Here is a 17,733-nt window from a genome sequence, read left to right as displayed (position 1 = left end):
CTTTTCAGCTTCTACAATACTGCCCTAGTACGACGTACATTGCACACTGCCTGTAAGTGTTTTATGTGGATAATGCTTCAGTAGTGCATCCCCACCACCTCTGAGAGACTTCTAGTCATGGCACCTCTGGCACTGTGGAAGGTGCAGGCCACTAAAGGCAGCAAAATTAATTGTAGGCCTTGATGTGAAGATCTTTTATTGCCTTTCCTATTTGTAAGCATGTCTGTAGCATGCATCACAGATAAGATGCTCATTTTCAAGGCATCAATAGAGAGAGATTTATGAGGATGAACAAAGGATTAATTTTTCATGGGAAAAATGCAGGAGCAAATAAAAACAGTTAAAGGATGAAATATGCCCGCTATTTCTGTAGCAAATTCAGTTATTCTGCAAACCGCATGGATACACTTGAAATAGAATTAAACACTTGTAAGAGACACTGTCATCATTTTTTCTTCTGTAAGGCTTCACCCCTAAAATAATTATTGTAGATGTGAAAGATAGTGAGTTCTTTTACCCTTGAACTTTAAATTGGGAATGAGAGCTAAACTCAGATTTCCACCTTGCAATTCTCACTTAAATATCTTAACTGAGGATTCAAGGACAGTCAAATGTTGCATCTAAGACGAAATAAGCTCCAAACAGCCTTTAGACTTTGAAGTTTTTCTAGATCTGTAATAATAAAGTGTACAGTTTAAGCCTTTAAAGCCTATTGACTCTGGATGAGAGAGAAGTCTTTCTATCAGTTTCAAAATTACAGGCTGTTGTTTTGACACTGCAGACCTCTTCAACCTGCTGAATCACAAAGCGATGGAAGAGTTGAGGAGATGTGGACTCTATGGATGTTCTTATATCCAAAAATATTCCAATTAATAAAAACTATTCATAAGTTTGGGGGAAAAATATCACTCAATTATATGGTTTATTTCTAGAGAAAAATCTATCATTTACAATAAAATTGCTGTCTGAAGTGAGTATTCCAAAACTGGAAAGCTATTATTTCATATAGATGTGAAGCCTAAAATAATGTTTAGAAAGCTGCATTTTTTTTCTGCCTACACATAAATCAGAGTTCAGCTCAATTCCATTGAAAGACTAGCTGTGCTTTCAGAAGGAGCCAGATTGGAGCTCAAGACAGTCATGAAGAAAGAGCTGAAATATCTGGCTTAAAAGGCCAGTAACTACCCAGAAGTCTTTCCAGAGGTGCAAAGTAGTGCATACTTCTTCTGGTTCTTTTGCATTGCATACAATTTGATTTAAACACAATATGATTCAGTTAAATAAAATACAACTTAGTCACTTAAGTAAATGCTACTACTTCCCTCCTGTGGAAGGAAATTTTTGACATATGATCATTAAACCACACTGGAAAGAGAGACCTGAAAATGTGAGAAATAAAAACTACTAAAAATTAACAACTCCAAATTTAGAACTTAAGTATGCTTCCTCCTGCAACTGTAGCTAGAAGCCATGTATTAAAAATGTTTGAAGGTTAAATGATCTACTGATTCTTAGAGCTGGTCCTGTCACATCAGTCTGGATGACTGTAAGAAATGTATAGTGGTAAAACCTGTTCTGTGGTTGCCTGTACTGTTAAGTCTTCTATGAAAAAAACTGGAGATTTTGGTCCTTGTGCCTGGACCTTTCATGAACTTCTTAAATTTAAATCTAAAGTTTTAAGAGATACTATTTTTGAGATGTCCATTTAGGATGCCTTGGGGGAACCTGTTCCACAGTGGTTTAAGTATCTACATCTTTGCAAATCATGTTATTTTGAAGAATCAGAAGCTGAGGACAAAAAAATGGCTAGTAATTTTTGAAAATATTGGCCTAATATTGTAAGTCAGAGATTTATTTGTCATAGGGAATATTGTAGAGTATATCTACAGAGAAGAATTATGTTACTGGTACACTGTGGATGATACAAGCAACCTTCCATTTAGTTTTCCAAAGTGTTTTAGAGAACTGTAGTTCTTTTAAAGTGGAGTTTTATTTGTGTTGTGGTTTAACCCAACAGGCAGCTAAACACCACACAGTCATTTGCCCATTCACCCCCTGGTGGGATGGGGGATAGAACTGGAAAAAAGGTAAAACTCATGGGTTGAGATAAAGACAGTTTAATAGGACAGAAAAAGAAGGGAAAATAATAATAATGGTAAAAGAATATAAAAACCAAATGATGCACAATGCAATTGCTCACCACCTGCTGATCGATGCCCACCCAGTCCCCGAGCAGCTGCCGCCACCCCCCAGCCAACTGCCCCCAGTTTTATTGTTCAGCATGTTCAACATGACGTTATATGGTATGGAATATCCCTGTGATCAGTTGGGGTCAGCTGTCCTGGCTGTGTCCCCTTCTGGCTTCTTGTGTACCCCCAGCCTCCTCTCTAGCAGGGCAGTATGAGAAGCTGAAAACTCCTTGACTTAGGATAAGAACTGCTCAGCAACAACTAAAACATCAGTGTGTTATCAACATTATTCTCACCCTAAATCCAAAGCACAGCACTGTACCAGCTACTAGAAAGAAAATTAACTCTATCCCAGCTGAACTCAGGACAATTTGCTAAGAACAGCTTGGAGTTGCACATCTGTTGACTAAAACTTAGATCTAGTTCTACAATAAAAATTTTGCTGGTTTATATCACTCATGATTTGTTATTGTCAATAACAAGAAATTGCTTGTTTTTCCCAGGGTAGTGTCTATTTCTTGGCTTAGTTCTACGTTGGGCCCCAACTTCATGTCTGTCACACATATTCCTTCTATGCTGCAGTTCCTACCAACTTTTATATTAATTGTTGAACAGTTAATACATTTAATATGATCTTCTGTTAAAGAAAATTGGCAGAGTCCGGGTCTCTAGGTTTGCTGGTTTTATTAACAACTCAGAGTTGGACCACCACCGCAGTGAATGGTACCTGACTCAAATTCACTATCGGTTTATATAGAAACTAATAATCAATTACATCATAAACATTTCATAATCTTCTGTTAATAATCCACTAACTATTTCAATTCCTCTTTCTTCCTTCATCAAGAGTCCACAAAATCCATTCTTTTCCATTGTTTAGCTGATCTTTATGTTCTGGCTCCGCTCCGACTCCGGTCGACACCCCGTCCTCGATGTTCTTGCTGTGATCGGCGTCCTTAATGTTCTTGCCGTGATCAGCGTCCGGTCCTGATCCAGGTTGACCAGAGTCCAGTTCCCACTGCCAGCGTCTCCCAAACATTCAACCTTAAAAACAACTGAAGTTATGTTTAAAACCTCATCTATACTAATTTTTATTTCTAAGTGTCCTATATTTCTTTTAAGGTAAAGAAAAGGTTAACCATACATCCCCTTTACTAAAATCATCAGAAGGTAATACTTCTAGGCCTACTCCTGCTTAGCTACTCATTAAGCTTTGATTGATGATTTGTTCAGTCCTAGGTCAGGATTACACAAGGAGCTTTGAGAACAATATTCATGGATTGTGAAAGCCCACCTGTGTTTATTCAGATAGACTTGTATTAATTATTCTATTCTTCATTCTATTTCACCCCTATTGACTCTTGTCTCTCTAACTCATAAGAACTTTTTCATTAATTGTGTAGAAATTTCTATAACATCTTCCTTCAATAGATAATGAGTTTTACAGTTGTGTGCCTTTGAAGTATCAGTTATCCAATTGCTTTTGTGCCTGGTTTATTTTCCCACATAATTTTTGAAACACCAGGAAAACGATAACTGAAAAGCTAAAATGACATTGCTTCAGAGCTCCCCTTCTTGGTAGATTGTTTAGCAATATCCGAAATGTATATTTTTCAGCAACTCCTTGTGAAAGCCGCTGCACCTTGCCTTGTACACTAATGGTGCAGTGATGCCTGACTTATTTCAGTGATCCTCTATAGAAGTATTTACATTGTGCCGGTGATTTGATGTGGTCTGCCAATGCATAACTATGAGGCAGAGAACTCGGGGTGCTGATCGACAGCCGGCTAAACATGAGCCAGCAGTGTGCCCAGGTGGCCAAGAAGGCCAATGGCATCCTGGCCTCTATTAGGTATAGTGTAGCCAGCTGGTTTAGGGAAATGATCGTCCCTCTGTACTCGGCAATGGTGAGGCCACACCTTGAGTACTGTGTCCAGTTCTGGGCCCCGCACTTCAAGAAAGGTGTTGAGGTGTTGGAGCGAGTCCAGAGGAGGGCAACCAAGCTGGTGAAGGGTCTGGAGGGTCTGACCTACGAGGAACGGCTGAGGGAGCTGGGGTTGTTTAGCCTGGAGAAGAGGAGGCTCAGAGGTGACCTTATTGTCGTCTACAACTACCTGAAGGGAGGTTGTAGTGAAGTGGGAGTCGGTCTCTTCTCCCGGGCGACTAGCGATAGGACAAGAGGACACGACCTCAAGCTTTGCCAGGGGAGGTTCAGGTTGGACATTAGGAAGAATTTCTTTTCAGAAAGAGTTATTAGACATTGGAATGGGCTACCCAGGGAGGTGGTGGAGTCACCATCTCTGGCTGTGTTTAAGAAAAGACTGGACATGGCACTTAGTGCCATGGTCTAGTCGACAGGGTGGTGTCAGGGCAACAGTTGGACTCGATGATCCCAGAGGTCTCTTCCAACCTGGTTGATTCTGTGATTCTGTAACTCTAACTGAGCCATTAAATGTTCCTACAACCTCCTTTAAGTATTAGAATGTCTTAGGCTAATTCTTCTAGGGAAGGACAGACAAGGGCAATGCCCTTATGGGCTTGCCAATTTCCCTTTATGTTTGCACTCCCTTGTTCCAAGGATATAGACAGCTGTAAGTGCCATTTTTAACAATCGAGTATAGCGATTTGGAGATATCCCCTTAAAAAGGTCCACTCATGAATTTTGCAACAGCAAATTGAAGTTTGCATTATTGTAGTCCTTTTATCTCAGGATATTTTGCTAAACGTGGTCAAAACTTTATGTAGAAAAAGTCTCATGCACTGAGGCATGATACAGTGTGTAATGACTTTGCAAACAGAATCACACCTTTTCCATCCCAGATAACAAATCAGTTTGTGCTTATTCATTTACAAATATACAGGTTACAGTGAAAATAAGTATGTGACGTTTCAACCATGGCGACCTTGAGGAAAGTGGAAGTATGTAGCATGTAGGTGTGGAGAACCCTCCCCGCTTTTTAATTTTGCTGAAGGCATCTCTGCTTTTTAACAGGTTACGTCACTTATGGAAGAGGAAATTGCAATCTTATTGATGTCAGTGAGAGGTTATCCAATGACATCAGTGGGTCATGATTCTCAAGCTATGTGAAAGACATTAATTGCATTATTTGCTGGAGCTCTGCATAGCTGGAAAATGTATTTTGTTGAAATCAAACTAGAAGCCAAATACTGGATAGAAGAATAATGGTAAATGTTGTTTCATGTAGATTTTGCTTCTGCACTGTATTAATAATCAGTGTATAACCAGTTGGTAGCCAGCTGGCATCATCAGAAATGAAAAACAGGTATTTAGCTGCCATACCCCATGTACAGCATGACAGCAGAAGCAGCAGAATGGAGAAATTTGGAAGTCATGGTAAGCACAAAAGCATGGCAGGTTGGCTGCAGGGGGTCCCAAAGGAGGTCTGCCTGACTCATTTGGGATTTGTTTTCAGGTTCCTCAGAGATCCCACTGTCCTTTCCAAGTTCCTTGGCCCAACCCAAGTAATTAAGCCCTTTTTTTGCTTTTGTAGCTGTAGAAAGCACCTATAACCCCCTGCTTGAATCTGGAGATAAGAGGAACTACTTGTGATAATTTCTATCCTACTAAGAGGAATTATTTGTGACAATTATTCCTGGCCTCTGGAATAACACAGGCCTCTTTGTCTCTTACTGCTTTGAGTGCAACGGCGTGTCTTGTAGGAAATACATCTGGACTAAGACATTTATTGCTATGGAGAAGCCACCACAATCCTTGATAATGACCCACAGTATATTTAATGATGAATTATTACTAATGTGACGTTGCATACTTCCACCCATTCAATCACTGTGTAATTTTCTTGGCTAACCTTGAGTACCTTGCATTCATCTGGCCCACACAGCAGTGGGGTAACAACTTTCAGTTATCTGAAAGTACTTGGTTTTGAAATCACTGCATTTCTTCAGATAAAAGTGGACCCTGGATCAAACTTTGGCTTGTTTGTGTAGTATCACAAGCTGGGACAGGATACCTGAACATATTCACACAGAATGGCTTCTGATGGCAATGGAACTGTAATTTCATTTTCAAGTCCATAATTATGATAAAAACAAACATGCCAAAAAGATGCTTAAAAATTTACATATATTCTTCACAAGGCTGACCTTCTTAAATAAAATAAGCAGTTAAGGGGCTTCTGAAAAGTAAATATGGTTAAGGCTTTATTATACATAGCTTTCATTCAGGTTGTTGAACTCAAATGTTCAGATGGGCATATGTGCATGTGTTGTCTGTATGTGCAGTGATATATAATCACTATATATTGAGAGAGAGAAAGGAGAAAGAGCTACTGAGGTAAGGGCGAGTGGCAGGCAGGACTGATGTCCTGTAGCAAGATAGATAACTGCTGTCTTCATAGGTCCTTTGTTATATCTCACCTGTGCACGTTACTGTGCACAGGCAGCAGCACTGGGGGAATTGCTCACATGAGCTCAGACCAGTGCTGAGATTTTCTGTGGAAATATTGTCCGTCTTTTTAAATAATCATGGTATGCCTGGGAAGCTAAAGTAACAGGCAGTTTTCCTGTTTCTCCTGTGAAATAGGTCATCAGAGCATGAAAATACATTTGTTATATGATTCTCCAACATTTAGTAAGATGTAAAGTAGGACCTGTGTACTATCTTCACAACAGTTTTTTAATGTTTGCATGTCAAGGCAGGTTGTAAATGAACAACATAATAGAGTAAACGTGATCACTCCAGACGTATCACTCCTGCTTCCCAAGAGATGCAATTCATACAGCCACACTGCTGTGTTTTCCTGTGGCCAGAAGCCAGAGAAGGCAGCTTGAAGTCTATACGAATAAAGGCATGGAAAAGAAAAATAACACAGGGTGGGGAGAAACAAATATTCTTCAGACCTCTGAGGGTCGTGGTTTCTCAGTGCCAAATTGCAGGGAAGGACAAGCAGGCAAACCAAAACAGAAAAATATAATGGGAAGGGATCTTAAGTTAAAAAGGAGAAGCTCTCCAGCCCATTTGCTCCAGTGGCTATCAAACTGACCTCGGAAGCTACCTGAGATGCTGGAGCATAGAAGGAAATTCCACTTTCTTAAAAAATCTTTATAATGCATTTGTTATTCTATCATCTTTTGAATATGTGTTTCATCATAGAAAATCTAGATACTAGTTTATCCTCACATTTTTTTCCTAGCTGTAAAGCTGAGTCTTGGTGACCTGATGCAAGAAAACCTTCCCTCTCTATGGGAGCAGCAATCCTTATATCAAGATGTTAAAACACTTTGGCAGTGACCAGTGCTACAATCCATTTTCTCCCAGAGTCTGAAGAGTGAGAAGAGAGATTTTTGTTAATTGTGCAAGGTGGCTTGAGAGTTGCTTATACAAAGGTTGGGGAGGGAAATGTACCTTTTGGAGACCATAAGTTAGCAGGCATGCCAGTGGTATTAGAGAACACACATGAACTCCAAGGAATTTTGTAACAGCATTGCTAGGAATATCTGATGTTTCCAAGAGCTGGTACAGCTATAACAATTTGCTCTTGGGGCACTCTGCCCAAAAATTCTTTTGATCTATTAACAAGTCTATTAGCCTCACTTTTAGTTTTCCTATAAACACATTGTTCCATTGCCAGGTTACAAAGGGAAATTCTCTACCCTCAGCCCTTGCAGTATAGTATGGTTATTAGACTGAAAATAAGCTGAGCCCTGGGAAGGTAATCACTAGGTTTGAAATTAGTCAACATGCAAAAATGAATTAATTCTTTTTCTTGCTGGGGAGTAAATTAAAAGTAGTCTAGGATATGTTTCCATAGCTTTTTTATGTTGTGAGCCTGTTACAATCTGTGGTTAGACTGAGATCCCTGTTAGTATCCCAAAAGGGCTATTAATTGGAGCATTCATTTACAGGAAGGAACAAATATATACTTTGTGATGTTTGTGTGTTTCTGTGCATGCATGGGAAAATGTTTCTTACACACTGTCCTTGTTGATGGGATTTTAAATGATATTAATATTTCACCTCTGGGTTTCTGTTCCAGAAAATAACTAGGGAAATTAACAAGTAAAATATCAGAGGTTTTATGTAGGGATAAACCTTTACCAGCTGCTGGTAAGTAAATTTCAAAACAGCAAAATAAAGGTGAATCTCCCCACCTCACCTCCCCCAAAAAACTGACTTAATAATGGCTTATTTTATATTATTATTTCTGCTATAGAGCACAGTTTTCTCATTGGATGAAGTACAGTACTCTGCCCTTGTCTTAGCTACATGAACTAGTAACTCTATGTTGCCAAACAGCAGCAATTTTTTCTCCATCTGAAATTCTTGTGATTTTTTTTTAGATTATCCTTAGCGAAATGGAAAAGTTCTGAACACAGCAACAGCAATAAAAGGTTAGTTAAAGTACTTCTGGCTCCAGTGAATTTGCCTCAGTAAAAAGGCTTGAGTTTCACACCTGAGAGGGAATGCTTGGGTTGTGACCATAGCAAGTGACTTCTAGGTACTAATCTACAATTTCTGTCGGGAGGCACAGATTAAAGTTAAAACAGCTAAACAAAATCTGACTTCTTGAAATCATGAAATTTCAGAGCAGTGCTTGAGGAAGGCTTCTTTTCTGCAGCTGCCCCCTGCACAAATTAGATGAGACGAAGCCTAAATTTAAGCGCAGGGTGCTGAATTTCAGAGGGGGGAGAACCTCCCTGGCAGGGCTGCCCCAGCTCTATGGAGGCATTTCTGCTGAGAGCAGCCTTCAGAGGGCTGTAGCTCAGCTGCTGAGTAAGCAGGCCAGTAATTAATCTCCAGGCCTCTGTTGTCGTTTATCTTCACACTCACAAAAATTAAAGACAGGCTAATTCTTTTGAACTTTGGTAAAATAGGCTTAGCCTGTCAGGCCACAATGTGAGCAGCAAAATGCCCAAACTCAGAGGCAGTCTTGCACTGTAATTATGTGGAAAATTGTGCATTACAAGCTGTAATACACACTTTTTTAGTGATAAACTTTTATGCAATTCAGGTAAGCTCATTTTTCAGCAAGTTGTGAGTGCAGATGTCACCAGATATGATGTATGACACAAGGTAAGAGTTTTATATCATTAATATGTGTTCCCTCTGCAATTCCTTGTTAAGCATAGCTTATGGATGTGTTCCAGCTTCTGAAGCTCCGGCTACATTCTAAAAATTGCATATTTTTGCATTTGTTTGCACTCCTTTTTTTTTTTCCTGTCCATGAATATTCAAAAAAATGAGTCTACTGGCAGGAATGTTCATAAAACAGCAAATTATAAAACAAAATTAGAGGATATTGCAATGCTCCAAGAACGTGAACATGGGAGTTACCTCCATCTGGGCATGGAGGAGGAATGATTTCTTGCAAGAATATTAAGAAACAGACAAAAATTCTGTTTTGAATCTTTTCACAAACCTCCTTTAGAAAAAAAATCACTGAATTGTAAAAGAAAAAAAGCATGCCTTTTCTTCAGAAAATTCTTATTTTCAATAAATCACTGCTGTTATAAATCTGACAACATCTGAAATTTATCATCAGTGTGACAAATTTCATGCAGGTATAGAAATAATGTGAAAGCAAATGCAATGCGGCAATAATGTTACATCTCCAAGGCTGGTTTCCAAGGTTGCTCCCTTGGTGTGTGGTTGAGAAGAGCAATAAAAGTCTTAGCGTGCTTTAGGCAGGGAACAGATGAGAAGCAAATTCCTTTGCTCTGCCAAGATCTGGGTGTATCTTCAGGAGTAGTTTTGCTCCCACTGGGGTATATTGTGTCCAGTTCCAGGCCCCTCAGTTCAAGAAGGACAGGGAACTGCTAGAGAGAGTCCAGCGCAGAGCCATGAAGATGATTAAGGGGGTGGAACATCTCCCTTATGAGGAGAGGCTGAGGGAGCTGGGTCTCTTTAGCTTGGAGAAGAGGAGACTGAGGGGTGACCTCATTAATGTTTATAAAGATGTAAAGGGCAAGTGTCATGAGGATGGAGCCAGGCTCTTCTCAGTGACATCCCTTGACAGGACAAGGGGCAATGGGTGCAAGCTGGAACACAGGAGGTTCCACATAAATATGAGGAAAAACTTCTTTACGGTGAGGGTGACCGAACACTGGAACAGGCTGCCCAGAGAGGTTGTGGAGTCTCCTTCTCTGGAGACATTCAAAACCTGCCTAGACGTGTTCCTCTGTGATATGATCTAGGTAATCCTGCTCCGGCAGGGGGATTGGACTAGATGATCTTTCGAGGTCCCTTCCAATCCCTAACATTCTGTAATTCTGTGATATTCTGCAACCTCTTGATGATGTACAATGCAAATGTTGGTGGTTTTTGGTTAGGATCTTCCCTATCCTTCTCCATGCTATCTTTCCCTTTTCAGAGCCCATGTGCATCAGATATTTGTACTAGACAGGATTAGTTTTGCTTGATTGTTTTGTCTTTACTATTTTGACTCTTTTGTCCCTTTTCACTTTTCATTCTTCATGAACCTGAATGTTATTGCTTAGCATCCTTTTCTTTTTATCATCCTCATTTCATATCTGTCCATCAGCATTAAATAGTGTCAGGTTTAAGCCTTTGAATGATCAAAGGCGTTCAACATCTCACTGCTGCATCTGTTTTACTTTGTTATCCATTCTTTCAGTGTTCCTGTCATTCAAGCAAGATGCAGCTGCTTTTTCAGTCCTTTCCCTCTGCTTCACGTAACCCTGTTTTAAAGTTTCCAGGCTATCTTTCCATTCATTTTGTGATTCTCACACCTCAGATTTTGTTATTAACCTTGAGTATGCGACTTTGTAAAAAATGCTTTCTGAAGTGAAAACAACTTTGTCACGTCAAAGGGAAATCTTCTGATACTTGTTAAAGCATGTCATCTTTTTAATCTTGAAGGTGATTATGTTCATTATCTGTAACTATTGGCTTTCTGGAGACAACCACAGCAATCAAGGAAAAGGGTGTTTGAAAATCTAAGTCTCAAAACTGTGTCAAATCCCTCTTCCATCCCAAGAAATCAGGCATGTTTCTTCTTGCCATTCTGGAAATGAGAGCCACCATATTAGTGGTCTCACTTCTTAAAGCTCTCTTGTCCCTGTCATCAGGAGCTAGCCCACCTCTTTGTATCTTGACCATTTTCCTATGGAAATCTGCAGAGGGTTTACCTGGGACTGAACAACCTCAGTTGTGGATGGAATCAGCAGGTCCAGTCTATCTGTCTGAGGTGTTTTGAGGTGGGACCCAAACCAGTGCTTGAGCCCAGGTATGTCAGGGTGCAAACTGGCTGATGCTGTGGTCTTCATGAAAGCTTTGGGGAAATTCTCAGAAGAAAGTTGGGATCCTTTACAGTCACATGATCTGCAGTATTACAGCCCCCTTGCTAATGTTGCTGAGCAGGCTGAAGTGAGGCACGCCTATTCTGCCCTTGAGTACCTGCTCCAGAAACTGGCAAATTGACATGATTTAGCCTTTAAACATGCAAGATGTGATTTAGTTTTGCTCTTTGCTCTTGATACATAACTGTCCTGCTCTGGTTTATTTCAGACAGGTCTACCCAGGTATGTATGAACAGGATTTAACTTCTAAACTGCCCTGCTCTAAGCTTCGATGTGCCACTTGGCGAAAAGTGGTGCAGTAAAACCCAGAGTTCATAACAGCCTTTCTATGTCGAAACACTAAAGTTTTACATTGGTCTAATATATTTTCATTTGGACCTTAGAACTCTCATAAAGTATTTGCTCCTGTTGCCAATTTTACCTGTTCTCCTAACATGAAGAACCCTAGTTATCGCTTTGTCTAATGCTTCAGGCAATGAATTTCATGGTAATTATTTTTCTTACCCTTTGCTTTCTTCCATCATATAACATTATCTGACACTTTCTATAATTAACCAGAAGAGCTTAAATATTATCCATGATTCACTGGTTTCTGCCAGCGCTAAACCCTACTCTTTTAATGTCTGACTGGTTAAGATGCTCAAGGTGCTCCACATCAGCATGGACAGTATGAGCTGAAAGGGACCTACTTCTTGGCTGGTCAGTGATTTTTGTCACCCAGTACTAAAGGCACATTGAATTAACTATGTTGGAATTAGGTGAATGTTGCGAACTACGCTCCTATTTTTCAGATTAATTAGACAGCTACATATTTAATGGAAGATGATGAGGGACAAGAAGCACTGCTACATTACGTATTTACTGAATACTATAAAATCGTGTTTGAAAGTCAATCTTTGGACCATCAGAGGATGAAGTTAACCCAAACCATTGCAGGCCGTCTTACTGGAACTGTGTAATACAGAGGCTTTGCCATCTTGAATCACGTTCATGGGGAAGGTCAAGGTGATTATTTTGCCCTGAAAAGCTTTGTACAGTTTTAATCCATGCATACTGTCTTCTCTGTCATTCCACACAAAAAGGTGAAATTTTTGTGATCTTAGGGTAGAGCAGCAGGAAGTCCCAGAAAATCAATCTTCAAAGGGTGTTCTAACTTATCACTGACTTTTGGTTGTGTTGACAGTTCGTATGAGGAATGTGCTCTGATTTGTGGGGCTGAGAGGAGTTTCTGGATGACTATGTTTGCATACCTGTGGAGAAAGGGACTTGATAAAGAGTTAGAAAATATGTAAATTAAGGTATTGTGAACTTCTTAAACAGCAAAAATGAGGTGAGATCAGGAAATTATTCCTGTGGCAATTGTTTGCATGTTAAATCTGAGTGCTGGGGCACTCCAACACCTTTGGTAGAAAAATCCATAATTACATAAACAGTAATAAGAAATGTTTCTTCTTTCCTTCCCTCTCCAAACTCACATACTCCGGAAATTACACTGGTATGAAATATAGGATGAATTATATTTTGTATTTGATTTGTGGCAAGTTTAAGATGTACTGTCTTCTGAAAGCTAGAAATATTACCTGCTTGAGGTAGACACTTTAGGAAGGATAACAGGAAAGTCCATTGAGGTCACTAAATTAACTATAAAAGCTCATACGAAGACCCTGATGCAATACCGAACAGTTCAGCAAAGCATCCTTGCTCAATATTTTTTAGCAGTAGCAAAAGCAAACAAGTGAATAAATAGACATAAGGAAGTTAGAACAGCTGGATGATTAAGAGGACTAAGATGAGAAATAATACTAAAAATGAGAACACCATCATGTACACTGGGCATGTCACTGATAACCTCACCTACAACATGTACTGTTCTACTGCTGTGTCTCAGAAAGGTTTTCTCTAAAATAAAAGACACTCAGAGAAGCAAGCATGCTTAGCAGCATACGAAACTTCCTTAGATGAAGAGAAAGAAAAGAAGAAAAGATGAACAGCAACAAGAAACAATATCTCTGGCACACAATCAATAAACAATAAAGGACATGTTTCCATTTCTGTTCACCCTCCAGAGGATGCGGGAACAAGTAACTGTTATCCAATGAAATTAAAAAGCTGCAAATCCACAGAGGGATTCCTTTTTGACCAATAATTTGGAGACCCATAGCTACAAACACCTGAAGAGATTTTTATTACGTTTACCTGAATGTGAACAAAAAAAAAAGAAGAAGGAAGAAGAAAGAAAAAGAAATCCATATTTTAGACAGAGAGGAAAAATAATTTTGGGGTTTGTTTCGAATGACATCCCTTTTCAGGACATCATTTTGGCACATGATTCACTCAACATTATGGTAACACGTAGCTTCCAGGAGAGATGGACTTGTACACATATTCAAATGTTTTCCTGAGTCTTGGGTAGATGAGTCGGATGTTACCAGCTACCAGTTGCCTCAGTCTAGGTTTTATGTGCCTCATCACAAGCATCTATTTCTGGTAACAGACTGTAGTTAATACGGATGGGTGGCCAGGACTGGTGTGACTGTTTGTATTTTTTTTTAAGTTATCTGTGGCTTATAAGGCCTGATAAAGCTCTCAGCTTACCAGGCTCCTCAGCTATTGATTGCCAAAAGCTTGATGGTACATCTGGGACCATACGCTCTCTTCACTGCCGTAGAGAGGACGCCTTTGATTCTACTCATCGTGGCTGTTCTTTTGTTCATCAGGAAACAAGAATTTTGCTTTCTGTTTATTACATGCGAAGGAAGTACTGTGAGTGTAACTTTCATAGTTAAGGCATAATGCCTAGACTTTAAAATAATTGAGAAGGAGGCTTTGTTATTCAAAAATAGATCTTTTAATATAGATTTTATCAAATTAATAGTAGCTTCATTTGTGGATATAGTCACTGTAAATAGCTTAATCATTTTTCTGATGCCAGAGTGCCTCTTATCTGATGACTTCTTATGAGCACATTAAAAAAATAAGAAGGTGGCATATTTGATAAGTCTCTATGGCTTTGCTAAGGAGGGGAGAGAAGGGAGCGCTGAGGGATTAGAAGTCTGATTAGTGCATAATGAGGAACTTTACTTTCTAAAATAAAATGAGAGTAATTATAAAATGACATATTCACATATCAATGTAATGACTTTACTAAGGTTGCCATAGAGCTGGAGATCATAAATGCATAGAACTACCATAATTTCTGACACTACAGTGAGTTTCGGGGGCTGAAATAATCTTGTAGAGAATTTGCATCCTGAGCTCTGAGCAGTGACTGAACCTGCTGCCTGACGAATTGATGTGGGAAGGGATACGGTCAGCAGCAGCATAAGCATCACTCTTTTGAATGAGACTGTGTCCCAGTGCACTCATGTCAGGCCAAAGGCATTTGCAAGGGGTGTGTGTGTTTATTTTGCAGTTGTTTTGCCTGATACTTTCTAAATCTGCCCTGAGAAAGTGTATTGTTTATTGTGCTGGTTTTGGCTGGGATAGAGTTAATTTTCTTCATAGTAGCTGGTACAGGGCTATATTTTGTATTTGCGCTGGCAACAGTGTTGATAACAGAGGGATGTTTTCGTTACTGCTGAGCAGTGCTCACGCAGAGTCAAGGCCTTTCTGCTTCTCACACCACCCCACCAGTGAGGAGGCTGAGAGTACACAAGAAGTTGGGAGGGGGACACAGCTGGGACAGCTGACCCCAACTGACCAAAGCGATATCCCATACCGTATGACGTCATGCTCAGCATATAAAGCTGGGGGAAGAAGAAGGAAGGGGGGGACGTTCGGAGTGATGGCTTTTCGGAGTTTTTCTTCCCAAGTAACCATTACGTGTGATGGACCCCTGCTATCCTGGAGATGGCTGAACACCTGCCTGCGGATGGGAAGCAGTGAGTGAATTCCTTGGTTTTCTTTGCTTGCGTGCATGGCTTTTGCTTTACCTATTAAATTGTCTTTATCTCAACCCATGAGTTTTCTCACTTTTACTCTTCTGATTCTCTCTGTCATCCCTCTGGGAGGGAATGAGTGAGCAACTGTGTGGGGCTTAGTTGCCAGGTGGGGTTAAACCATGACAGTAATCCTTCTGTCCAAATAAATATCCCGTCTCTCTCAACAAAATAGAAAGGATAAGTGTCTGCAGGGTCTTCTTTTTTTTTTAAGCAATATTTCATTGGTTATTTTAAAGCATTAAAGCATATTCAGCATAAAAACTGTGAAGCCTAATTCTGCTTTTGTTATTTGGGTATTTATTAAAATCTCTTTAAATGGGGTTATATTTGATACAGCAGACTATTCAGTTCTGTTTGGCATATAATAAATTTTTTGCACCACTGTATTATTACAAACTTATTACAGCTCTATAACCTTAAAGTAGGGCTTGGATCTACCAAGGTCTTTATTGGGAAAAAAAAGAAGAGGAATGTAAAACCTGTTCATGCTGAGGTTTCTGTTCACACAACCTATCTGCCAGAAATACTTAGAAGAATATTTCTGGAGAAGAGCAAGAATCCTCATGGATGTACAAGATACATCATTAGAAAGGCAAAACAGTAAGAGAAGGGCAATGTAGTTTTGGGAATTTTGTCTTTGAAATGACTGATAGCCCAACCTGGTTTTAAAAAATATACATGAACAGCAAGCTGCAGAAGACCTCCAAAAAGATGATCCTCCAGCTACTAGGTGGGAAATACTAATATAAATACAATTCCCTATTGTTATTCAGAACTTAAATCCTCAGATCATTTTAATCTTCATGGCTATTATCGCCTGCCTCCAGCTCATCTTCTGAAACAAAAAAATGAAGCAGGAGGTAGTGAATTATCTGGCAAGGTTCAGAAGTGCATTTTTAAGGTGAAAGAAATGATAGTCTTGAGATGTTCAAAAAAGCGTGCTTCTTCTTTCTGGGTGGTGGTGCTGTTCGGAGTGCAACTTGGATGATGTGCTGAGTCTCTTGGAGCTGGGAGCAATGTGGGGCTGGGAAACTGCCTCTCCTGGGCTTGTCTGCCAAGTCCCCACCACGCCCCTAATAAACCAGGCTGGAGAGGTCTTGGCCTTGCTTCCTATTTCTCCTGACATACCCAAGATCAGATAGATGGTTGGCATGGACTGTGTTTCCTCTGCACCCCAGATACATGCGTATGCTGTCCTTAAGCGCAGACCTCCCAGTATATGTTCAGTGATGCTGCAGCTTGTAGCCTGTCACCTGAACAGCTTTTGGGACAGCCTGCCTGTCCTCTATGTGGGCCTTATGGCACAGCTACCCCCTCCTCCTGGGACAGGATCTTCCAGGTTTTAATGGATAATTGACTAATCCTGACAAACTTCTGACCTAAGGAATAAGGGATTTAGGAGAATTCTTTCTTTTTATCATATAATCTTAGAATTGTTTAGTTATTTTATAACTTGCAACACCAACTTTAAACCAGCTGTACAATGCAAGAGTTTTCCCTGCTAAATACATAGCAGATTTATCACAAATGCAACACAGAATAACACACAGGTAAATACGTGATGAATTTTAGGTCTTATAGTTCTAACCAAAGTGAAACTTTACTTAAAAAGTCCACAGCTATATGCTATTTTGTATGGTAAAGTATATATTCACTTGGAGTAGAAATACATTATTTATATTTATAGTTCTGTATTATAAGGAAGATCCCTTCATGCTTTTCTTCTTATTTATACTTAATTTCCATGTATGATTCCAGCTGGAAAGGGAGTGTGTCAGCACCAAGAAGCAGAGTGCTCCAACCCCACAAATGTCTTTTAACCTTGATGAAGTCTTGCTTTGTCATTTTGTCTTAAAGTGACATGCAGAGGTGGCATAACACAGCAGAGTTAACTACAAACTGCACAAACATAAAATGTAACACCTTTCCATGAAAAAATCCCTCAACACACATATATACAAAACTACTGCTCAAATGTATTACAGCATTCCCACGCATTTTTGTGCCTGTGCACCAAAGAAAGGTGGAAGGAGGACTCGAGCAGCAAATACTTGCATGAGACCTCTTTTGCGTCTCTCTACAGTGTTAGAAGGCTCATATTTTTCCTGGAAGCCCCCCGACCTTTGAGTTTGCCCCAGCTATTCTTCTCTTTAGTGTGGCACCACTTTTTCTCCCTGGGTGCACTCCCTCTGTAAGGAATCTCTGCTCTTCCACTTTCACCTGTGCCAGAGACTGTCTTCTTCACAGTTTATTTTGCAGATTCCTTACAGGAGGACATGTAACCCAGTGTGGCAACCCCCCAG

Source organism: Nyctibius grandis, chromosome 7 (assembly GCF_013368605.1).
Source record: "Nyctibius grandis isolate bNycGra1 chromosome 7, bNycGra1.pri, whole genome shotgun sequence".
In the NCBI taxonomy this organism is placed as follows: Eukaryota; Metazoa; Chordata; class Aves; order Nyctibiiformes; family Nyctibiidae; genus Nyctibius; species Nyctibius grandis.
The sequence above is the reverse complement of the archived record's forward strand: the minus strand, read 5'-3'. Positions refer to the sequence as shown.